The sequence below is a fragment of the Balaenoptera ricei genome, chromosome 4, assembly GCF_028023285.1.
Source record: "Balaenoptera ricei isolate mBalRic1 chromosome 4, mBalRic1.hap2, whole genome shotgun sequence".
NCBI classification, from domain to species: Eukaryota; Metazoa; Chordata; class Mammalia; order Artiodactyla; family Balaenopteridae; genus Balaenoptera; species Balaenoptera ricei.
Genome location: NC_082642.1, coordinates 134,127,317 through 134,153,348, shown reverse-complemented (window position 1 = coordinate 134,153,348; position 26,032 = coordinate 134,127,317).

The window sequence follows — 26,032 nt, the reverse complement described above, 5'->3', positions numbered from 1 at the left end:
CTATCACTGACTAGCTCCAGGAACTTGATACTTCACTGAACTTTTCTAGTACTATATTTATATAACATGGCATTAGGTTACATGATTTCAAGAAAACTATCAGATATATAAAACTATGATTTTATTTTATTTTATATTTTCTTAACATCTTTATTGGAGTATAATTGCTTTACAATGGTGTGTTAGTTTCTACTTTATAACAAAGTTAATCAGTTATACATATACATATGTTCCCATATCTCTTCCCTCTTGGGTCTCCCTCCCTCCCACCCTCCCTATCCCACCCCTCTAGGTGGTCAAAGGACCAAGCTGATCTCCCTGTGCTATGCAGCTGCTTCCCACTAGCTATCTATTTTACAATTGGTAGTGTATATATGTCCATGCCACTCTCTCACTTTGTCACAGCTTACCCTACCCCCTCCCCATATCCTCAAGTCCATTCTCTAGTAGGTCTGTGTCTTTATTCCCGTCTTGCCCCTAGGTTCTTCATGACCTTTTTTTTCTTTCTTTCTTTCTTAGACTCCATAAATATGTGTTAGCATACAGTATTTGTTTTTCTCTTTCTGACTTACTTCACTCTGTATGACAGACTCTAGGTCCATCCACCTAACTACAAATAACTCAATTTCGTTTCTTTTTATGGCTGAGTAGTATTGCATTGTATATATGTGCCACATTTTCTTTATCCATTCTTCTGTCGATGGGCACTTAGGTTGCTTCCATGTCCTGACTATTGTAAACAGAGCTGCAATGAACATTGTGATACATGACTCTTTTTGAATTATGGTTTGTTCAGGGTATATGCCCAGTAGTGGGATTGCTGGGTCATATGGTAGTTCTATTTTTAGTTTTTTAAGGAACCTCCATACTGTTCTCCATACTGGCTGTACCAGTTTACATTCCCACCAACAGTGCAAGAAGGTTCCCTTTTCTCCACATCCTCTCCAGCATTTATTGTTTGTAGATTTTTTGATGATGGCCATTCTGACCGGTGTGAGGTGATACCTCATTGCAGTTTTTTTTTTTTTTTTTTTTTTGTAGGGGCCCCATGCCATGGAGATTTTTTTTTTTTTTTTTGGCTGTTTTGGGTCTTCGTTTCTGTGCGAGGGCTTTCTCTAGTTGCGGCAAACGGGGGCCACTCTTCATCGCGGTGCGCGGGCCTCTCACTATCGTGGCCTCTCTTGTTGTGGAGCACGGGCTCCAGACGCACAGGCTCAGTAGTTGTGGCTCACAGGCCCAGTTGCTCCACGGCATGTGGGATCTTCCCAGACCAGGGCTTGAACCCATGTCCCCTGCATTGGCAGGCAGATTCTCAATCACTGCGCCACCAGGGAATCCCTCTCATTGTAGTTTTGATTTGCATTTCTCTAATGATTAATGATGTTGTGCATTCTTTCATGGGTTTGTTGGCAATCTGTATATCTTCTTTGCAGAAATGTCTATTTAGGTCTTCTGCCCATTTTTGGATTGGGTTGTTTGCTGTTTTGATATTGAGCTGCATGAGCTGCTTGTAAATTTTGGAGATTAATCATTTGACAGTTGCTTCATTTGCAAATATTTCCCCCCACTCTGAGGGTTGTCTTTTCGTCTGGTTTATGGTTTCCTTTGCTGTGAAAAAGCTTTTAAGTTTCATTAGGTCCCATTTGTTTATTTTTGTTTTTATCTCCATTTCTCTAGGAGGTGGGTCAAAAAGGATCTTGCTGTGATGTATGTCATAGAGTGTTCTGCCTATGTTTTCCTCTAAGAGTTTGATAGTGTCTGACCTTACATTTAGGTCTTTAATCCATTTTGAGTTTATTTTTGTGTATGGTGTCAGGGAGTGTTCTAATTTCATACTTTTACATGTGCCTGTCCAGTTTTCCCAGCACCACTTACTGAAGAGGCTGTCTTTTCTCCACTGTATATTCTTGCCTCCTTTATCAAAGATAAGGTGACCATATGTGCATGGGTTTATCTCCGGGCTTTCTATCCTGTTCCACTGATCTATATTTCTGTTTTTGTGCCAATACCATACTGTCTTGATTACTGTAGCTTTGTAGTATAGTCTGAAATCAGGAAGCCTGATTCCTCCAGCTCCGTTTTTCTTTCTCAAGATTGCTTTGGCTATTCAGGGTCTTTTGTGTTTCCATACAAATTGTGAAATTTTTTGTTCTGGTTCTGTGAAAAATGCCAGTGGTAGCTTGACAGGGATTGCATTCAATCTGTAGATTGCTTTGGGTAGTAGAGTCATTTTCACAATGTTGATTCTTCCAATCCAAGAACATGGTACATCTCTCCATCTATTTGTATCATCTTTAATTTCTTTCATCAATGTCTTATAATTTTCTGCATACAGGTCTTTTGTCTCCTAGGTTTATTCCTAGATATTTTATTCTTCTTGTTGCAATGGTAAATGGGAGTGTTTTCTTAATTTGACTTTCAGATTTTTCATCATTAGTGTAAAGGAATGGAAGAGATTTCTGTGCATTAATCTTGTATCCTGCTACTTTACCAAATTCATTGATTAGCTCTAGTAGTTTTCTGGTAGCGTCTTTAGGATTCTCTATGGATAGTATCATGTCATCTGCAAACAGTGACAGCTTTACTTCTTCTTTTCCAATTTGGATTCCTTTTATTTCTTTTTCTTCACTGATTGCTGTGGCTAACACTTCCAAAACTATGTTGAATACTAGTGGTGAGAGTGGGCAACCTTGTCTTCTTCCTGATCTTAGTGGAAATGGTTTCAGTTTTTCACCATTGAGGACAATGTTGGCTGTGGGTTTGTCATATATGGCCTTTATTATGTTGAGGAAAGTTCCCTCTATGCCTACTTTCTGCAGGGTTTTCATCATAAATGGGTGTTGAATTTTGTCGAAAGCTTTCTCTGCATCGATTGAGATGATCATATGGTTTTTCCCCTTCAATTTGTTAATATGGTATATCACATTGATTGATTTGCGTATATTGAAGAATCCTTGCGTTCCTGGGATGAACCCCACTTGATCATAGTGTGTGATTCTTTTAATGTGATGATGGATTCTGTTTGCTAGTATTTTGTTGAGGATTTTTGCATCTATGTTCATCAGTGATATTGGCCTATAGTTTTCTTTTTTTGTGACATCTTTGCGTGGTTTTGGTATCAGGGTGATGGTGGCCTCGTAGAATGAGTTTGGGAGTGTTCCTCCCTCTGCTATGTTTTGGAAGGGTTTGAGAAGGATCGGTGTTAGCTCTTCTCTAAATGTTTGATAGAATTCGCCTGTGAAGCCATCTGGTCCTGGGCTTTTGTTTGTTGGAAGATTTTTAATCACAGTTTCAATTTCAGTACTTGTGATTGGTCTGTTTATATTTTCTATTTCTTCCTGGTTCAGTCTTGGAAGGTTGTGCTTTTCTAAGAATTTGTCCATTTCTTCCATGTTGTCCATTTTATTGGCATAGAGTTGCTTGTAGTAATCTCTCATGATCCTTTGTATTTCTGCAGTGTCAGTTGTTACTTCTCCTTTTTCATTTCTAATTCTATTGATTTGAGTCTTCTCCTTTTTTTTCGTGATGAGTCTGGCTAATTTTGTTTATCTTCTCAAAGAACCATCATTTAGTTTTATTGATTTTTGCTATCATTTCCTTCATTTCTTTTTCATTTATTTCTGATCTGATCTTTATGATTTCTTTCCTTCTGCTAACGTTGTGGCTTTTTTGTTCTTCTTTCTCTAATTGCTTCAGGTGTAAGGTTAGGCGGTTTATTTGAGATGTTTCTTGTTTCTTAAGGTAGGATTGTATTGCTATAAACTTCCCTCTTAGAACTGCTTTTGCTGTATCCCATTGGTTTTGGGTCATCGTGTTTTCATTGTCATTTGTTTCTAGGTATTTTTTGATTTCCTCTTTGATTTCTTCAGTGATCTCTTGGTTATTAAGTAGTGTATTGTTTAGCCTCCATGTGTTTGTATTTTCTACAGTTTTTTTTTTTCTGTGATTGATATCTAGTCTTATGGCATTGTGGTTGGAAAAGATACTAGATACAATTTCAATTTTCTTATATTTACCAAGGCTTGATTTGTGACCCAAGATATGATCTATCCTGGAGAATGTTCCATGAGCACTTGAAAAGAATGTGTATTCTGTTGTTTTTGGATGGAATGTCCTATAAATATCAATGAAGTCCATCTTGTTTAATGTATCATTTAAAGCTTGTGTTTCCTTATTTATTTTCATTTTGGATGATCTGTCCATTGGTGAAAGTGGGGTGTTAAAGTCCCCTACTATGATTGTGTTACTGTCGATTTCCCCTTTTATGGCTGTTGGTATTTGCCTTATGTATTGAGGTCTTCCTATGTTGGGCGCATAAATATTTACAATTGTTATATCTTCTTCTTGGATTGATCCCTTGATCATTATGTAGTGTCCTTCTTTGTCTCTTGTAATAGTGTTTATTTTAAAGTCTATTTTGTCTGATATGAGAATTGCTACTCCAGCTTTCTTTTGATTTCCATTTGCGTGGACTATCTTTTTCCATCCCCTCACTTTCAGTGCCTATGTGTCCTAGGTCTGAAGTGGGTCTCTTGTAGACAGCACATTTATGGGTCTTGTTTTTGTATCCATTCAGCCAGTCTATGTCTTTTGGTTGGAGCATTTAATCCATTTACATTTAAGGTAATTTTCGATATGTATGGTCCTATTACCATTTTCTTAATTGTTTTGGGTTTGCTATTGTAGGTCTTTTCCTTCTCTTGTGTTTCCTGCCTATAGAAATTCCTTTAGCATTTGTTGTAAAGCTGGTTTGGTGTTGCTGAACTCTCTCAGCTTTTGCTTGTCTGTAAAGGTTTTAATTTCTCTGTCAAATCTGAATGAGATCCTTGCTGGGTAGAGTAATCATGGTTGCAGGTTTTTCTCCTTCATCACTTTAAATATGTCCTGCCACTCCCTTCTGGCTTGCAGAGTTTCTGCTGAAAGTTCAGCTGTTAACCTTATGGGGATTCCCTTGTGTGTTATTTGTTGTTTTTCCCTTGCTGTTTTTAATATTTTTTCTTTGTATTTAATTTTTGATAGTTTGATTAATATGTGTCTTGGTGTGTTTCTCCTTGGATTTATCCTGTATGGGACTCTCTGCGCTTCCTGGACTTGATTAACTATTTCTTTTACCATATTAGGGAAGTTTTCAACTATAATCTCTTCAAATATTTTCTCAGTCCCCTTCTTTTTCTTTTCTTCTTCTGGGACCCCTATAATTCGAATGTTGGTGCGTTTAATGTTGTCCCAGAGGTCTCTGAGACTGTCCTCAGTTCTTTTCATTCTTTTTTTTTTTTTCTGCTCTGCAGTAGTTATTTCCACTATTTTATCCTCCAGGTCACTTATCCGTTCTTCTGCCTCAGTTATTCTGCTATTGATCCCTTTTAGAGAATTTTTAATTTCATTTATTGTGTTGTTCATCATTGTTTGTGTGCTCTTTAGTTCTTCTAGGTCTTTGTTAAACGTTTCTTTTATTTTCTCTCTTCTATTTCCAAGATTTTTGATCATCTTTACTATCATTATTCTGAATTCTTTTTCAGGTAGATTGCCTAATTCCTCTTCATTTGTTAGGTCTGGCGGGTTTTTACCTTGCTCCTTCATCTGCTGCGTATTTCTCTGTCTTCTCATTTTTTTTTAACTTACTGTGTTTGTGGTCTCCACTTCACAGGCTCTGGGTTCGTAGTTCCCGTTGTTTTTGGTGTCTGTCCCCAGTGGTTAAGGTTGGTTCAGTGGGTCGTGTAGGCTTCCTGGTGGAGGAGACTAGTACCTGTGTTCTGGTGGATGAGGCTGGATCTTGTCTTTCTGGTGGGCAGGTCCATGTCTAGTGGTGTGTTTTGGGGTGTCTGTGGCCTTATTACAATTTTAGGCAGCCTCTCTTCTAATGGATGGGGTTGTGTTCCTGTCTTTCTAGTTGTTTGGCATAGGGTGTCCAGCACTGTAGCTTGCTGGTCGTTGAGTGAAGCTGGATCTTGGCATTGAGATAGAGATCTCTGGGAGATTCTCGCTGGTTGATATTACGTGGAGCTGGGAGGTCTCTTGTGGACCAGTGTCCTGAACTTGGCTCTCCTACCCCAGAGGCACAGCCCTGACGCCTGGCTGGAGCACCAAGAGCCTTTCATCCACACGGCTCAGAATAAAAGGGAGAAAAAATAGAAGGAAAGAAAGAAGGTAAAATAAAATATAGTAAAATAAAATAAAGTTACTAAAATAAAAAATAATTATTAAGAAAAAAATGTTTTAAAGTAAAAAAAAAAAAAAGGACAGACAGAACCCTAGGACAAATGGTAAAAGCAAAGCTATACAGAAAAAATCACACACAGAAGCATACACATACACACTCACAAAAAGAGAAAAACGGAAAAAAATACATATATCTTTGCTCCCAAAATCCACCTCCTCAATTTGGGATGATTCGTTGTCTATTCAGGTATTCCACAGATGCAGGTACATCAAGTTGATTGTGGGGATTTAATCCGCTGCTCCTGAGGCTGCTGGGAGAGATTTCCCCTTCTCTTCTTTGTTCGCACAGCTCCCGGGGTTCAGGTTTGGATTTGGACCCACCTCTGCATGTAGGTTGCCTGAGGGCGTCTGTTCTTTGCTCAGACAGGACGGGGTTAAAGGAGCAACTGCTTCAGGGGCTCTGGCTCACTGAGGCCGGGGAGGAGGGAGGGGTACAGAATGTGGGGCGAGCCCTGCAGCGGCAGAGGCCGGCGGGAAGTTGCAGCAGCCTGAGGCGCGCCGTGCGTTCTCCCGGGGAAGTTGTCCCCGGATCACGGGACCCTGGCCGTGGCGGGCTGCACAGGCTCCTGGGAGGGGCGGTGTGGAGAGTGACCTGTGCTCACACACAGGCTTCTTGGTGGCGGCAGCAGCAGCCTCAGCGTCTTATGCCCGTCTCTGGGGTCCGCGCTGATAGCCGCAGCTCGCGCCCGTCTCTGGAGCTCCTTTAAGCCGCGCTCTTAATACTGTCTCTTCACGCACCGCGAAACAAAGAGGGAAGAAAAAGTCTCTTGCCTCTTTGGAAGGTCCAGACCTTTTCACAGACTCCCTCCCGGCTAGCCGTGGCGCACTAGCCCCTTCAGGCTGTGTTCACGCCGCCAACCCCAGTCCTCTCCCTGCGATCCGACTGAAGCCCGAGCCTCAGCTCCCAGCCCCGCCCGCCCCGGCGGATGAGCAGACAAGCCTCTCGGACTGGTGAGTGCTGCTCGGTGCCGAGCCTCTGTGCGGGAGTCTCTCCGCTTTGCCCTCCGCACCCCTGTGGCTGCGCTCTCCTCCGTGGCTCCGAAGCTTCCCCCCTCCGCCACCCGCAGTCTCTGCCCGCGAAGGGGCTTCCTAGTGTGAGGAAACCTTTCCTCCTTCACGGCTCCCTCCCACTGGTGCAGGTCCCGTCCCTATTCTTTTGTCTCTGTTATTTCTTTTTTCTTTTGCCCTACCCAGGTACGTGGGGAGTTTCTTGCCTTTTGGGAGGTCTGAGGTCTTCTGCCAGCGTTCAGTAGGTGTTCTGTAGGAGCAGTTCCACATGTAGATGTATTTCTGATATATTTGTGGGGAGGAAGGTGATCTCTGCATCTTACTCTTCCGCCGTCTTAAAGCTCCTCCACAAGTATGATTTTATATACAGAAGCCCATCCTTTCCCAATCGGAACTCACTCTAAATTTGGAAAGCTAGAACCATTTCAAGCTATTAGCTGTCACATCATATTTGTCAACCTTGAACACTAGAGCCCCTTTTTAGAAGAAAAAAGTGTTTGCAGACCTTTAGTTCAGACCTCAATTTTTTTTCAAAGTTTAAATATAAAACTAAATATAAATTCCTAGGGCTTATAAGGCTCATGAAACTGGAAAGTCAAGAGAAATGTGTAAAATAAAAACAAAGCTACAAAGAAAAATTCATTTTCTCCCCTCCTGACAGAAGTTGAAAGCTGAAGATTTTCTTACTTCCCAAGATATAGGAAAAGAATGTCTTGATAGTAACTAAGTCAATTGAGAATAATGTTTTCTTCAACAGTGGTTGATAAATCAGTGCAACCATAGTACATTCAATTTAGTTTGCTTCATTATTGAAATAGTCAAAACAATCTAACAAGTGTTCAAAGACTGTGTCATTGACAATGTGTGTGAAATATACTACATATGACACTATTAAGAGTTAACAAACCTTGACACTTGGAAAGAAGTGACTAAGACCAAGCAGTTAAAATTTATCAAGGATAATTACAGAGATGTAACATTTGGTTCAAAATTTTTAACTAAACAAAAATATCATAAGAAAAACCTAGCTTGGCTGCTTTTCATATGATGAAGACAAGCAGAACAAAAACAACTACTTGATTCAAGTTGTGTGAAATAACTGCTAATTCATTCAGTCTTGATGTCAATCTCTCCATCTCAAATTTTCCATGACATCCTCATGACTTTCCTATTTCTAGCCAGCTCAGCCTTACTCTTTGAGTTTAAGAATCAAATGTCCAATTACATTCTTCAAAACAAAGGACACTGACAATTATATAATCACAAATACTTCAATATGAATATCAGGAAAAATCATAATAATATAGACTTGGAGGTGAATTATTTGGTGGTCTATGTATACAACCATTTTGAATCAAACCAGGATAATCTACTTGCATCATATAATAGTTACAATTCATCATGTCTCTTAAACTCTTACTCAGGATTCAAACTATGGTTTACTTTAGTTTCCACAGATTTGGAAGTAGTCAATCTCAGAGTATTAAACAGCTGTAGCTATAATACTGAATAAATCTCTGATACTTCAAGCCTCAATTTAACATCCAGAAAACACAGCCCAGACTAGATCATTTCTAAGTCACATATATGGTTCCCATTCCTATGGTATTCCCCTAATATGAAACTTCAAAGGCTCCCATAAGTTACCAAATTAAACAATATCTCTTCAGTCTCACCCACCCAGGAGATCACAAGCTCCTGCTTATTATAAACCTGAGTCTTCTCAAAATAATGATCAGCAAACACCATTTGAATACCTTCTACGTGTCAGAAAATGGTCTAAATATGAAGAAACCACAATACACAGTAATCAAATGTGATTAAATTCATTGGAGTGGGGAGAGGGGATGGCAAATAAATTGAGAAGAAATGAACTTGGTACCAAGTTGTGAAGAAAATCAAATGGCAAGCTGAGGAGTTTGGGCTTTTTCCTCTAAGCAATGCAAAGTCAAAAAAATTTTTGAATGGGTGACTATCTCATTAATTCCACACAAATTTCAGGAAGAACCTTGATGGCACTGTGGTTGGTGGACAAGAGAAGGAGGAATACAGAAATAGTTAGGAGGTTGTAAAAAAATCAAGGAGCAGATTTTGTGGTTCTAAAACTAAGGTAATAGATACAAAGATAAAGAGAAGTTTGGGACAAATGTAAAGATGTGATCAATAGGATTTTGATGAAAGTCAGTTAGGGGTAGGACAAAGACTTTAGCATAAAATAATAATTCAATATAGATTATATATTAAGAGCCTAGTAAGTTGAAATCAACAAGGACACGAATGGTAGGAGGTGCAGTTTAGAGAGAAAGAGCTTATTAAAGTTTTAGGTATCTTTGGGTTATCAAATTAAAAATATACTATGCCAACTGGAGATACTGAACCTTGGCGAGTTCAAGCAGAAGATTAAGATCTCTTGAGTATAGGGGTTAAACATTCTAGCTGTTCTGGAAGACAGCATTTTCTACTTCTTAGCATAGTTCCTAGTGCATAGCTGATTTTCACTAAATGTTTGATGGATGGCTGGATAAACACTGAATATCAAATTCTGGCAGAAATTTATCTTGGCTTTTACAAGCTACAGTAAAAATGTTAAAAAGAAAAGGGAAGGGCAATAAGAGAACTCACCAGACAAAGCTATTATACTAGACATTTAACAGGTTATTGTCATAGAGGGTCAAAAAGTACTGAGAAGAAAATCTGATAGAGTAAATTTTCTGGATGAAGGAAAAGTGGAATATAGAAGGAATAGCCTTGGGAAAGAACAAGGATATTAAACATTTCCTTTTTCGACAAGAGAGTATTCCTAAAAGTCAGATTCCTAAAAGATCCTAACGCTGGATCTAAATAGATCTTTAATTCTTATCTCTGGCCCTAGTGTTACCCCCATTGTAGTTAATCTTTCCCATTCCCGAAAGACTCACCTTCCTAAATAAGTGTGACTCATATAATTCACCAGCTTATGTTTGGCAGCTTTGTGCCTAGAGTGTAAATCCAATGAATCACTTGGGCTTTCTAAGAATTTGCACAAACTAGCCCCATCTCTGTCCAGTAGAATTTGCACAAACTAGCCCCATCTCTGTCCCGAATATTGAAATTTGAGCAATAGGATTACTTGTGTTAAATTGACAGAACTCTATTTGACTTAGTATATGACATGGATTACATATTGTTTTAAAACATTCTCCAAACATTTAAAAAAGGTGATTATATTAAAACCTTATTATAAACAATCCAGGATACACTTAGAAAAATTTTGATAGAAATAAATCTCAGAATTTAAAAAATGGAATAAGAAATAGATTAGGTATTCAGCAGAACTAACAAATTAGAAAAGAGAAAATATATCCACAGAGAATATTGTAAAGATTCTAATGTAAATGTAACTTCCTTAACAGTACCAAAAAGAAGGAAAGCAATAAAAAAATACTATAGACCATCCTCACTTTTGAGCATTCTTTCAAATTCCCTCTTAAATTAAAAAAATATTGAACTAAAGTATGTAAGAAAAGAATAAGCTTCCAGCTATTCAAGGATAACATAAAATTAGCAAGTCACCTGCTGAAGAAAAGGAAAACCAAATCATCTTCTCAACAGATTCAAAAAATATTTGTATATCTCAAGATTTATAGAGCATCAACAGAAATTTCTGATCTAATTTAGTTCATTAAGAATAAGATAACTTCTTAACATGAAAAGGAATAAAACTTGGTCAACATCATACTTTAATACCATCATGAGAGTCATTCCCAATAAAACTAGGAAGAAGTTATTCACCGTTATTTAACGTTGAACTAAAAGCTGTAGTCAAGACAATAAGTGGTGAACTTGAAATTTTAAAGTGTGTGGGACATTAAAAAGGAAAAGATAAACTAAATCATTTCTATTTTCAGATAATATGATTTTCAGCCTGAAACCACAAAGAACCAACTGAAAAATAATCACAACTAATAAAGAGCTAAATGAAGTATCAGGATACAGAAAAAAAAAATGTACAAATTTATATTATCTACCTGACTTTGCAGAAAAAAAAATTAAAATATTATGGATAATTTTGCAACATCTGGGCACTGTTCTAGGCACTTTATCTGTATTAACTTATTTAATCCTCAAGACAAACTTATCAACTAGGTATGGATTATTAGCTCCATTTTTCCTATAAGGAAAGGAAGGCCCAGAGAGAGTAAGAATTTGCCCAAAGTCATGCAGAGAGAGCGCAAGTGATTCAAACCCAGGTTACAGAGTCATTTGGGGGCAAATGGGGTTAACCTAAATTTTACATTGTTATCCCTCTCACTTTTCAAATTCCTGCAAAAAGATGTGTGTTCACATACTGAAAACATTCACGGTTTATACGAAGGGTTAACTGGTTATACTTAGGTGGTACGAATATGGTTGTTTTGTTCTTATTTAAATTTATCTTCATTTAACATCTGTCCATTGTAAATATAATATGTGTAATGAGAAAATATAATAAATGCAATTTTAAAGCACTTTCCTTGTGTCATGAGGTCAGAGGTAAAATTATCTGTATTTTGGACATCTCCCTTATATTCAATAGTGTGAAAGGACTAAGAGCCCATCTGGCTAACACCATGATGACCACAAACTTTAGAAGCAAGTTTCAAGGATGACAGTCCTTAGTTCCTGCCAAGTGCTTATAAACAAGAAGAATAATGACTTCATTTCTCCCATCTCAAAACTTGAGGAAATAAACTCTTAATGAAGATGATTCCAGAGTAAGTTTAGACCAGTTTACTCAGATGTCAAAATGTATGAGGTACAGAATTTATGCATCTATTTAAGCCCATACATTATATTTTATAATTTTAATATAAGAACATAAACATAATTATCTGGAAAAAGAACTTCATATGTATATTTCTATTTACAATCCTACCTATCTATATTTGCTTGTAGCAGATCTATTAATTTCCAGACACTACTTTATTCCAGATTTTAGAAGAGAGTTATCAATAGTCCCCAAGTTTACATGCCATATATTTGCATTCCAGTATGATAATTTAAAAAGAAAAACAAGTTCTTTCACAATTCTCCTTTAAAAAAAAAAGACTTAAAATATGAGTGAAGAATAGTAATTCATATTTCTCATTTCAATACTCAGAAAATTATATTAATTACAGATGAAAAAATATGGTGATATAATAAATAGTTCTACTTACCATTTGGATAGATGCTTCGAATTTCATTTGGACAATTATCCCAGTAAAATTCCTAAAGATCTGAAAATGAGAGCAATTGAGGAGGATCAGTAACACACACTCTATACATCATTTTATAATATATTAATTCCACATATTTGAGTATACCAGTTCCAAATTTCCACAAGGATACAGCCAGACTTGGGATTTTCATTTAATATGAATATTGTCTAAACTCAGGAAGTATCATGCCCTTTTATTTATTCACACACCACCTTTCATGCACCTTAGTGCATGAGAAATAATTCATTCTGACTCTGAGTTTATACTTCGCTTAAAGTCAAGAGACTGCACCACTCTGTTCTTATTTTTCAATGCAAACTTTCTGTGGGGTAAAATTGCATTGTGGTGTTTTAGTGTGATAGGACAAAATCTATATCATGAAATTTTTACATCCATGAGCTAATTGATAAGTTTGGCAATTATATCACCTGCGGGAAAATATTTAAGGTAGGGATTACAAGGTATTCAGATATATACTATAATTGCTAAGTACTTTCATAAAACCAGGAGACCACTCATCAATCAAAAAAAAAAAATCTTTATTTTTAAAAGATTAGGAAAATGAGACCCAGTGAAGGAGAAATGGCTTGGCTAAGATCTTAGCTTAGAGGCAGTACTAATGACCAGATGTTAAATCTCAAGGCTTTAGTTATATTTTTCCATGGTATTATTTTAAAACATTTATTAAGGGTCTGATATATACCAGGCACTGAATTGGGCACTGTATAATGAACAAGATAGATAAAGGACCTGCCTTCATGAAACTTAATTCTACTTATATTTACTCATTAAAGTATTGAATATACATTTCCATCCATATAAATGATATAGAATGCAAATATAACCAGGATACCAAGATTTTAGAATGCAGTTCTATTGTGAGGCAAGCTTGCTTTCCAATGAATATTCTTTTTTAACCCTTGAAATACATTTGTCCCACAAAATACATAGCTAAACATCTGAATATCTTTGACATGTAGATAGATATTTTGTGCAAAGACAGATCCTTCAAAAATTGAAAAGAATACATTTTTTCCATTGACTATTTTAAAGGGAATCTTTTATTTGCTTACTGATCTGAATCTGTCTCAACTTTCAGACTCAGTATGAAGCTTAAAAGCATGCTGTAGAGTTAAAAGTTCCACATGTGCAAATGAGTAAATAGATTCCACATGGAAGAACAAAATAAAGACCTTGAGATCCGTTCTGCAAATAATTTAACTACTGTTTCATATTTAGTAATGAGTTCAGTGTTCTGCTTATAGTAGGCATTTGCAAAATAGGATGACATAGTTTAAGCATAAAAGATTGAATTTCTAGACTACTAAAGCACCTTTCTTGCTCCATTTTTATGCCTCCTACCAATAAGATATAATTACTTTCCTGTTTAGTTGCATTATCTTGACGACTTTGGAAATATAAACAAAGAGCCCAAAATAACGTACTAAACATGAGCCAAAGTTCTGCCTAAAATTACAGTTCTGCCTAAAATTAACACAATTAACACAGATATATACAAAATGTTTACTAAATATAAAATGATTATTGGTTAGGTTCCCTTGAGATAGACAGCCCAGTCTGTGAATGTGGCTACTGTCTCAGGTCCCTTAAGAATGCTTCTGTTTTAGCAGTTAACTTTCAGATTCCCCATAGACTCCCTTAATATGATATTCAATATACTGAATTAGTGAATCACTTCACCAAAAAAAAAAAAAAAAATCAAATTGTAGAATAGACACATCAGAGGAAGCCTGAGGAGAACTGTTCCCTTCATTTTAAAGAAGAGGTGACAAGAGCATGGCCCATGGTCACATACTTGATTACTGATAGAACCCAAGCTGGTTAATACCCTTTAATTACTAGCTCCAGGTCTTCCACAACTTCACAGCTAAGCTAAGAAGAGTTTCTTTTATTCTCATTAACTTAGCATCTAAGGGGCGTTTTATGGCAGATATCACAAAAATAAAATGCTAATATATAAAATACTATAATAATATATATTATTATTGAATACATATGTAATATATATATATATATTCACAGAATTGTCTGAACTTGAAATCTGTGTCTTCTGCTTCTAGTGACCAACTCCATCCAACATTTAAAGATACTATCTTAATTTCAAACTCCTAATTTGGGATTAATATATATATATACTACTGCATATAAAATAGATAACCAACAAGTACCTGTATAGCTACTGTATAGCTCAGGGAACTCAATATTCTGTAATAACCTATATGGGAAAAGAATATGAAAAAGAATAGATTATATATATGTATAACTGAATCACTTTGCTGTGATTCATCTGAAACTAACACAACATCGTAAATCAACTATACTCCAATATAAAATTTTAAAATGTTAAATACTAATAATAACAAATAATAATAAAAATTTTAAAAATAAAGATACTATCTTTCCAGAATTATGACATTTAGGAAACATAATCAATTGCACCACCAAGGTTTGTAACCATTATCTTTGGCCAACTTCCTTCTACCTTCCCTGGAGTAAACTTTTTCCAGTAGATGAGATCTCTACAGGTTTTTCTGAAGTGCCTTCCACTTTTGGAATTAAATTTAGTGCATTCCTAAGAAAAACCTCACAGCTTATTGTCCTATGTTATGCTCTTATTCCTAATAACTACCATTATATAAATTTTGGTTGTAAGGCTTGAATTTTTCAAAATATCAAATATCAGAGTGTCCTTCTTTTGTTCTATTTCTTTCTTTACTTAAAAACTTAATTCTTATTTATATCCTTGAAACAAATGGTGCATGCATTGATATTATCTGTCGTCTGATTAGAAAAAAGTGTCAAAGATTATCTCTTATAAGTATTATCTTACTTATGACTGGGAATTGGAGAGTCCAATAAAGCACGTGATAGAAACAATGTTTCACTCCCATTCATTCAAACAAGGCATTAACTAGGGGCCAAGTGCTTATGACAGAAACAAGCCACATTGATGCTAACTCTATTTGCCACAAGTTTATCAGTTACTATATGTTTGAAATAAGATGACCAATTTCTTTTAATCATGTCTTTGCTAGATAGTTAAAGGAAAGAAAAGGGGCCACTAAAAGAGAAAGGGGAAGGAAAATCCTAATATGATGATAGTAGTCATCATGTACCCATGCCCACTATGAGTTATAGAGAGTTTAAGCCAGAGAATAACATGACTTGATTAACCTTTCAATGGCATTATTCTGGCTGCTAAGTGGAGAACAGATGCAGGAGTTGGGGTGGGATGGCTCTAGAGAAGCAGGGAGAAAGTTAGGAGACTATCTACAGTGCAAGCATAACATATAGATGCTTTCAACTAGAATGCAGTAGTGGAAATGACAGAAGCAGATGCAGTGGAGATGTCTGGAGAACGAACTGTTTAGAGAATAGAGGATGTCTCAGGTTTTTGGCTTGAGTAACGAGGTAGACTGTAGTGCTTTTTTTAAAAACAGGTCTAGGGAGAGACAGACATACTTGTGCGTGGCAGAGCAGAAGGAGAATGGGAGGAAAGACTACTGTTTTGGCCATTTGACTATGTAGGTTTAAAAATACTTGTTATAGAAGTCATGGTAAACAAGATGTTCTGTCAAATACTATAATTTCTTCCTTATCAATCACTGTTTCCTTGATAGGAAGGACAATAGCCAGCTTCCCATTTCTGCTGCATCGTGTTGAGGTGCTTCTTGAGTAATTCCATATCTATATTCTCAACCTCTGGCTCTACCAGCTCCTTTCCCACAAATCGTTAATAATGCTCATATATCTCTTATTTTGGCAAGTTAATACATCTCTCTATCCTGTGAGCCCCTCTAGTTAATGTCCTCCCCTCCCTTTCACAGCTCAGCTTCTTAAAAAAGAATATGAACTTGTTCATTTGAACTTTTCCATTTATTTTTAATTCTACTGTGCTACTGAGTGGGTGTTTCCACTTCCACTACATTACTGAAGCTGACCACACAAAGGTCCCTAAGAAACTCTTAATTGTGATATTTTATGGATTATTTCGGCAAAAGTTTTTTCTGGCTCCTCCACTTAAATGTGATGTTTCTTCACATCACTATTGCTAATTTTATTCTTTATCCTCTCAACACCATGAGTAATATTAACACTCCATTTATTAACTGCTGATGACCAACAAATCTGTATCTTTAATCCACTTCTGTATTCTGACCTGTAGACCCACATATTCAACTGGTTACTTGGCATCTCCACTTGGCTGTCCCGTATACACTTCAAACAAAGCATGGCTAAACACTGAGCTCCTTACCTTCACTCCCAAACCTCCCCTTCTATTCCTGTGGTGGGTAACATCACCATCCACTCATTGACTCATAACTCGCCTGAGAATCAACACTTGCTACTGCATTTTCCACATCTTCCAGATGTTATCACTGACCCACTCCTGTCAATACCACTTCCTTAACAAATCCTGCATCAACCCTTCTCCACCCCCAATGTGCTCTGGCTTTATGTTATGTCTCAGTATTACCTGAATGAATCATTCATCTTATTGTGCTTCCCCTATTCCTCCACTGCACTGCCTCCAAAGGTCTCTTTCAAAACTGTACAGCCCAGTTGCTCTCCTGCTTACCACCCTTTAAAAGGCCTTCATTACCCAAAGGAAAAAGTCCATGGAATTTAGTGCGGCTTCTGATTATTTCCAAGATCTGACCCCTCCTTTATCTCCTTATCTTCATTCTTATCTCTCACCAAACCCTATCTACATGCTCTAGCAGTAGCATATATCAGACCTGTTGTTTGATGTTTTTTTCTTTTTCCTCTTCTCAAAGTGCATTATGTCAGAAATATGGCCCCATCTCTACCCATGAATAATCTCTCTATCCATCCAGATTCTGCTGGACCTTCCCCACTTAAATGAATATCCCTTGATCATCCTGGTAGAAGGGATTCTTCTTGGTTATTTTACTCCTGTTTGTACTAAGTTCTCATATAGCAACTCTAATATTTTATGGAATTCATTAATTTCATGCCTCTAACCTCACTCTACTGGTCTTGTCTTGATAACCCTACTGACATGGTTGGTGTTCAATAAATGATTGATGATTTATTCATCAATTTATTCATCATTTTATTTTATTCATCATTTATAAATGATTTATAAATAAATCATTTATAAATGATTTATTCAGGAATGAATAAAGAAGAATAATGAATTAATTACTGTGCAAATGATTTCTCCCAAAACCCTACAAAAACCCCTAATATTCCAAATAATTGTTAAAACTCTCCATGATTTACTTTCTAATCTCATTTTAAGGTAGAGCTCACTGAAAATAATACACCTATATTATATAAACTGTCTAGCATGAAAAGAACAAAATGTCAACACAGGACAAATCTGTTAGGTCAACTATTGACAGACATAAGCCATTTCATGGACTTTGGCTACAGCTAAACTTGAGAAAACAACTCCAAGTTAAACTTTGAACTTCAGCGTTTAAGGAGAAGGAAAGCAACTGAAATAAACTGCATGTTCAGCTTAAATCCAATTGGCACTATTTCTAGATATGGCTTAAAATTCTGTTAGCTGTCTTGTTTCTTATTGCCAAAGCTAACCATAGGCAAAGCATGTGAATTGCTTCAGGTCTTCAGCACATAATGTTTTTTCAAAACATATGTAATGTTATTCATGTGGTTGAGTCAGAACTACACTTATCCAGTGGTACAGATGGAAATGATTTGTTCTGGAAAGTGAGATAGTTTTATTATTTTACCATTTTTACCTACAGAAATAAGTTCACATGCTAGGACATATGAGTCTCCGACCGTAAAATACACCCAGACATATTTGAATCTGAATGCCATCATATTACAACTCTGAAGTTTACTTTGTACCTCTACATTAATTACATTTGAGTCTCTATTTTAATTTTTAAAATACATACAGTGTATACACTTATGTTAATTGCAAAAGATTCAAACAATACACACATATTTGAAATAAGAAAGTTTCCCTTCCTCCTGTTCTTCAATTTTATTCCTTTCTCTAGAGGTAAGAGTTTAGTGTACATCATTCAAGTTATTATGTTACAAAATTACATATGTGGTTTTTAACATACATGTGATTAATTCTATGTATTGATCTATGTCTTGCATTTTCTCTTAATAGTGAGACTTAAAGATATTGTTGGTAGAAGTATAAACTGTCAAGAAAATTGTTGAAGGGTGATTTTAAAATTCAGCTTTTAACTAGCAATTCCACTTTTGCAAAACAAGGCAAAAACAGTGGTATTTCTTGCAGGGTTGTTAGAAATAATGAAGTAATGGAAACAATATAAACATCTAATAATATGGGAATGTTTTAATATATTATGATATATCCATACTATATAAATGTAGTGAACTTATGTACTTATAAGTTATTTATTTATTCTTCTGGAAATATTAATTTAGCTTTATTTCTAAGCAATATTCCTCAAGAATAAGTCTAGTGAAAGAATATCAGTAATTATAAGTTCTTCAGTGTCAGAGAAAAACTCTTAAGATAACAAAAATTTCTGGTAGATTTCAGATTGAAAAAGGATAGGATTTAGTTTTTCTTAGAACCCTCACCCACTAGGGGTGTAGTTACAAAGATCATTAGGCTTGGAAAACTAACTTTGAGAAAACTGACTTGATCTTTCTCAGCCTCAGTTTCCCAATCTCCAAATTGGAATAATAACAATGATAATTAAGTATGAAAGCACCCAGTGTAAAGAGCTACTCATAAAATGTGTTTAAAAACTATAATGAAAATTCCTCCTCCAATAATTCTTTGATGAACTCAACTACATTTTGATTATTTCAGTTCTTTAATACCTACCAACTGAATTTAGACAATAAGTAAGGACAATTGGTTAATAGAACAATAGGTCTTTCATTAAGGATGATAATTTATTAAATAAAACTGCACTTTAAGTACAGCACTTGCAAAAAAACAGTCTCTTTTTTAGTGACATTGAGTTCATCTTAATTCACTATTCAGCACTAATGTATTTTTAAAAGGTAAAACAATTTACTTCAAAATGAATGTTTAATCTTAATTGGTTAAGTACAAAACTTACTGAAAAGAATAATAGTTCTTTTCTGATAATAGTTTGCAATATGTTTGCCATCTGTTCATATCTTGCTTTCTATTTTTATATTTATTGTCATACTATAAAATAAAATACTTGTAAGATATGGGTCTTCCTTTCCTTTTTATCACTTTACCTAACTTATCCTACTTATCCTGCTCATGGAATGTGCTAAATAAATGTGGAATGGTGGAAAACAAATATTGGTGTTATATCTACATTACTGTAACCTCTGACAGGAAATAAAATGGTAAAAGTTATAATGGTTAAGAAAGTTTCACTGACCAAATTTATGCTACCATTCAGTTCTCACACCTGTTTTCAGCCACATCTTAAGCATCTATTTTCCATGGAGGTGCTAGAAGGGCTAGATGGTGAAGAAGAGATAAAAGGGTCCTGATGGTTTGCTAATTGGCAGCTTCATATTTCTGCCTTCTCTTAAATAATACACCTAGTAGTATAAATATCTGGGCCCTGTTAATCACCTACATATCTAAGCCAGTCCTTATTTACCAAAATTAAGGGCAAGGAAATGGGCCCATGAGCCAGGTTATTCAAAAACAATTAATAAAGGCAGAAATACTAGATGTGAAATATGATAATGAAAGATAAAAAAAAGCTTTTCTAAATCTTCAAAAAAGGACTTAAGAAAAAAATAAGAAGTACTTTCAGAAGTATGATATAAATATTAAAAAATATTCACCTTCTCTCAAAATATTAGAGAAGAGATAGCTAAATAATTTACTTAAAGGAGATAAAAAGAAGAGGAAACAATTATTCTGTAATTAAAGATAAATTAACAATCTTATAAATAAAAGATAGTTTCAAATGTAGTATTTTCTCAAAAATATCATTTAATCTATTTCATATTCCCTCCTTTGAGAGATTTTTTGTGAATCATTTCTCAAAATCAGATTCAATTAATATATTCTTAAGATGGTGGTTCATATAAATCACCTCATTTAATTCTCTCAACAGCCCACCAGGGTAGGAATTATTAGCCTCATTTTACTTATGATCAATCTAGGCTCAGAGAAGTTAACAAACTTGCTTAGAGATATCATGCCACATCTTCAGAGCTGGAATTTGAATTCCCATTTTTTCACTCTAGATTAACAGTTTTTTTTACCGCATCACGGTTACTTTAAAATTCTTACATAAAAACGCTGTAAGAATGAACATGATTACTTTGCATTCATAGTTTTAGTTGGCTTTTATTAGTCAACAGAAATATTCCCATTAGATATTTTAAAGATAGCTTTTATAAAACAGATAATGACTACCACTTAATAAACCCAGCAGTATAAGGTTATTAGATATATCACATTCTTCCCATGTGATAGGAAGGGGCAGGAGACTCTGAAATGAGTGCTGTATTGTCTTTTTGTTGTTGTTGGGTTGTTCTGTTTAAAGAGAAATTCTCTGTAATTAAATAGCAATCAGGCACTTAAAAGACAGGCTGATCTCAGTACTGTATTTAAGTAAAGCAGACAAAGATTGCATTTTCCACTTTGTGGTCTGGACACCTGGTGCACAAGCTCCAGCAAGAGGGTCAGCATAATTGAAACCATCCTTCATGTGCCTGTCACATAAACAAGACTCTGTGTTCTGAAAACTCTATATAACAAAAATAGATAATTTTTTTTTTGCATTACTGTTATGAGTGCCAACGTTTGTCCTTAGTTCAATTGATCTTGTAGTCATTTCCATAGCTTTATAAACATCATTTTTCACTTAATAAAAGTACCTTGCATTAGCAAGGCTTAATTATGTTATGCAAAAGCCACAGGGATGATTTTAGTTCATCCAGACATTCTTAATCTGTATTAGTGGAAACATGTTACAGGCCTGATGAGAAACTCACATATCATTATCCAGTCTCAACAGCTGCTTAGCTCAATCTTGCTATAATCAAATCTAAGTTATCATCCCATCATTTCTAACCTGCCATGTTCTTCTGCATTTCTACCAATTTAAAGATACATTTTAAGTCGTCAGGTCTAAGGCTTTGTACTGTGACTAAATCTGTTTCACTAAACCAAACATGTTCTTCTCCTAACATAATTTAAGACTGCACTATATACATATTTACAATTCAATTTAACTAATTACATGTGTTTGCTAAACATCTACTACATCCTCACTGTTACTGGAGCTAAGGACCTCTGGGTATTACAGAACCTGCTATATATTCATAAGCAACCAAATCCTACCAGGGAGAAAATAATTTCATTTACTGTATATGTCCAATTTCCATACCTTGATTTGCCCAACTTACTTAAAACTGACAGTAAAATGTCAAAGTTTCAGCTCAGAAATCTACTCATTAAGTAAATATAAGCGATATGGGAGGCATTCATTTTTAGAGCAATATTAAATTCTTACTGAATGTAATTTAGCCCTTTGTCCAGCTGGATTTCACTTATCCAAAGTGCTGGTAAGCCGGTACTTCCACCATTTCCGTTGGAACTTTCCTCCATAACTGAACAAATTTCACTGCTAGATTGTATTTCCTGCCTTTCAGTTCATCTTCTTCCTGATGCTTATTAAGCTGCAGACAGTTACCTTAGATCTGTAGGACCTAAAATTAATTTTGCTTTGTTTTAGAAATCTAGGGGAATCAACAGTCATTTGTAAATTTCCCATGAATAATAAGCTTGTTCTCAAAAGCTTTTGAATTGTCAACATTATGATACACATTGAATGATGGTAATATTATTGCTTTTGACAAGCAAGGGAAAAATTATAAAATAGTAGCTAAAATGTTTAATCTTTTCTGTACACATCTGGAAACTTAAGGTTTCTCTCTTTGGAAAAAAAAATGTAGAGGTGAATGAAAATCCTACCCTTGTAAAAGAACCAGAAGATACACCTTACCTTTTAAAGGAGTTATAAAAGGATAGGAAAACAAACCAAACAAACCAAACACACTCTCACACATACTCATTCATCCTAATATTTTGACTGATTATCCACCAAATCGTTTAGGACTTTCGAGACACTTGACAAAGTTTATTCTTACTTTAACGTATGCCCATAACCCCTAATTGGGAAATGTTTTATTTAATCATAAATATTTTGGCTGTTCAAATCATGTCTATATGAAATTCACTCTATTTTACATATCAAATCCCTGTAACTACCCAATGTACGTCTCCAAAGGATTTACCCAGTTATTATGTACACAAACTTAGCCCCAGAGTTGTTTTCACTCCTAACTTTCCTTTTTTTAAAATTTTTGTTGCTTTGTTTAAATAATAAGTTATGTGTCCTAAACAGTTAGTCCTTTTGTAGTACGATCCTACAAGGTAGGAGAAATGGTTTTGAGGAATACCTTCCCCCCAAAAAAATCAACAAACAAAACAATTTTTTCCTTCAATTGCATATTATTTAGAAGTTGGTGGGAGTTAGCCTTTAAATTTTATCAGAAAACAAACAAACAAAACAGAATTGTGGTTTTATTTGAATTCAGCAAGCAAACTTTAAGAAGAGTACCTAATCATTACACATTTTCAGCCTAATCCTCAAATCACAGATTCATAAGATAACTTTGAAGAAATACCAAAATAAATGCCAAGAGATTTATAAAATATTAATGGATGGTTTTAAGTAGACTGGTATGATATAATAAGAATTGCAATGTGGGAAAAAAGCAACCAATTATAGAATACAATTTTTTTCTTTCTTTACCCTTATCACTGTCCCAGTATTTTACTTTACTAAAATGCAAAAACTGTATCATTCCCCCAGGTGGTGAAAATTGAGACTGGTAGCCTGGGTACCAAGACTCCTTTACAGAGCTTTTGAGTGATCAAAAAGACACAACATAGGACATGGGGATTAAGTCAGTAGAGCTAGGTCATAGTATAAAAATACTGGAGAGACCTCAAGAGTATTTCATACTTCTCTCTATGTATGCTGAAATATTATAATTTGGTCCTCAGAATAACTCTATGCAGTGGATAGAGTGGTTATCATGGATAAAAACTAAGAACTCAGACAAGTTTTGTGGTCAACAAGAGAGTAACCTAAGCTAAACCCATATTTTCTGATAACTAATCAGTCCTTTTCCACTCACTTTATCAAAAGGATACCGTCAATGAACAGGAATGAACAAATGTTATCTCAGTCACTTTTAGGATGTCCTGTCCCTCTCTCTTCAATATTTTGAAAATTTATCCATTATTAAAAGGAAAGCTACACATTAGATCAAAGCATTTTAAGAACACATAAATGCTATCTATTACTGTAACTAAACCCATTTGAAAACTATATTATGAGATGAAATTTTTTATAATACATTTTCATTTGAATTCTGCTAGTCTATTGTATTTCCAATTGGCAGTCTCAACTTATTTTCAACATAGCATATAATTTGCTTAATGGAAGTAAGATTATTTCTCTGAAAGTTGGAATAAAGTAAATCTTCGATCTAAAAGTTACATATTAATTTTTTTTTTTTTTTAAGTACAGGTTTTTTTTTTTTTTTTTTAATTTTTGGCTGCATTGGGTCTTCATTGCTGTGCAGGGGCTTTCTCTAATTGTGGTTAGTGGGGGCTACTCTTCCTTGTGGTGCGCGGGCTTCTCATTGCAGTGGCTTCTCTTGTTGCGGAGCACAGGCTCTAGGTATGCAGGTTCAGTAGTTGTGGCGCGCGGGCACAGTAGTTGTTGCCTGCGGGCTCTAGAGCGCAGTCTCAGTAGTTGTGGTGCACGGGCTTAGTTGCTCCGCGGCATGTGGAATCTTCCTGAACCAGGGCTCGAACCCGTGTCCCCTGCATTGGCAGGCGGATTCTCAACCACTGCACCACCAGGGAAGTCCCTACATATTAATTTTAACACCATGGTTGTCACCTAAACTTTGTTACCTCTTCTCTGCAGGAACTGATGAGGATCTTCTGTTTTGACTTTAACACGGGTTAGACTGTCTTCTTGGAGGTGTTAAGATTTTCAGTAGCTAATGGAAAAACATTCTTAGGGCAGAGCACCTGGAGACCAGGCTTCAAATATTCTCCATTAACACTTTCTGATGTTTTACATCTGGTAAATTGTTGCTAGCAGGTCTAATGGGAGTTGAAGAGGGCATTTTACTCCTCAAACATTTAAATACTTCCCTTGCATTGTAAAAATGGGGAGAAGTGGCCCTCAAAGCCCTCATTCCCAGAGAGCATTTTAAGTAAGGAATATTCTTTAACGTACAGAGGAGACTTCATGTGCCACTTGAGAAGCGCTCTGGTATTACCCTCTTCTTCATTGAAGTATAACAGAATTAAAAGTTCTGATGAAGACTTCAAACTCTCTAAAGTTATTTACCTTTCTGCATAATTTCAAAACTATCTATATCCTGACAGTAAGTCTAGAAGAGAATGTGGAGTGAGGACTTTGGTCACGGGAAGTTACTTAGAGATAAAAGGAATACATTTGCCTACTTAGGGCTTAAAGGATGGGAGGCGACCTATTTTGTATTATTTCTTGTTCAGAAATTGTTTTTCAAAATATGGTAATTTGTGGCTACAATAGAAGTTAGATATCTCTGTTGCACTTCTCTGAAGTTCAAGGCCCCAGAGATGTCACTGCTCAAAGTTCTTGCCTTGGTAGATTTTAACACTCCCTTAGCTAATGAGATCAACTATAAGTGCTCTTTGAACTCATCAAATAATTCCCAAGGATTAACCATCAAGAACACTCTGTCGGTGAAATGCAAAAATCTCTGGATTTACTCACCAACACAAACAATCTCAAAGTCTTTTCAAATCTACTTTTTCAAATGTTTTGCATTAACTGTTCTCTCATTTCCATTCCCACTGCCTTAGTTCAAATAGCTCCCCACCACTCCCATCCCTAATTTCTTTCCATTCTAATGTGTGCTGAACACTGCTTTCTTTCCTAAGCATATGCTGCAGATTTTGCAACGGCTCCTGAACTATAAACAGAGTGTTTACGGTCTGTTATGTTGTGGCCCCCAAATATCTTTCAGACATCTTTATTTCTGTACCTATCGTAGACTGTCATCTCTAGCCATTTGATACAGCCTGTTCGCATGTCACTTTTCATGCCGTACCCTCCACCTCCACGTGGTGGTGAGCCCCTATCTATGCTTCAAGCTCTGCTCAAATCTCGCCTTTTCCAGGAAGTTTTTCCTTCGTAAGAGGTTCTTTATCCCTCTATTATAGAACCCAATACATCTGGCCTTGCATTAGCATTTATTTACGTATAGTTCTGTCTAAGAATTTGAAGGCAGAAGGTATGTCTTGCTTATAGAGATACTCTCCACAGTACCTGACTCAGAGATCTGTACACACAATAGAAGTGTGCTATTTGAATAAGTGGTTGAGGTTTTTTCTTTTGGAAGAACAGACAGACCACATTTCCCAGATTCACTTGCGCAAGGTATGGCCATGTGGCTGAGTTCTGAAGAGAGCAAAGTGTGGGTAGGATTGATGTTCCATGTCAGAACTGTAAACTCCTTCCACGTGTGAACTCATAATTTGAGGTTGTGGGAGT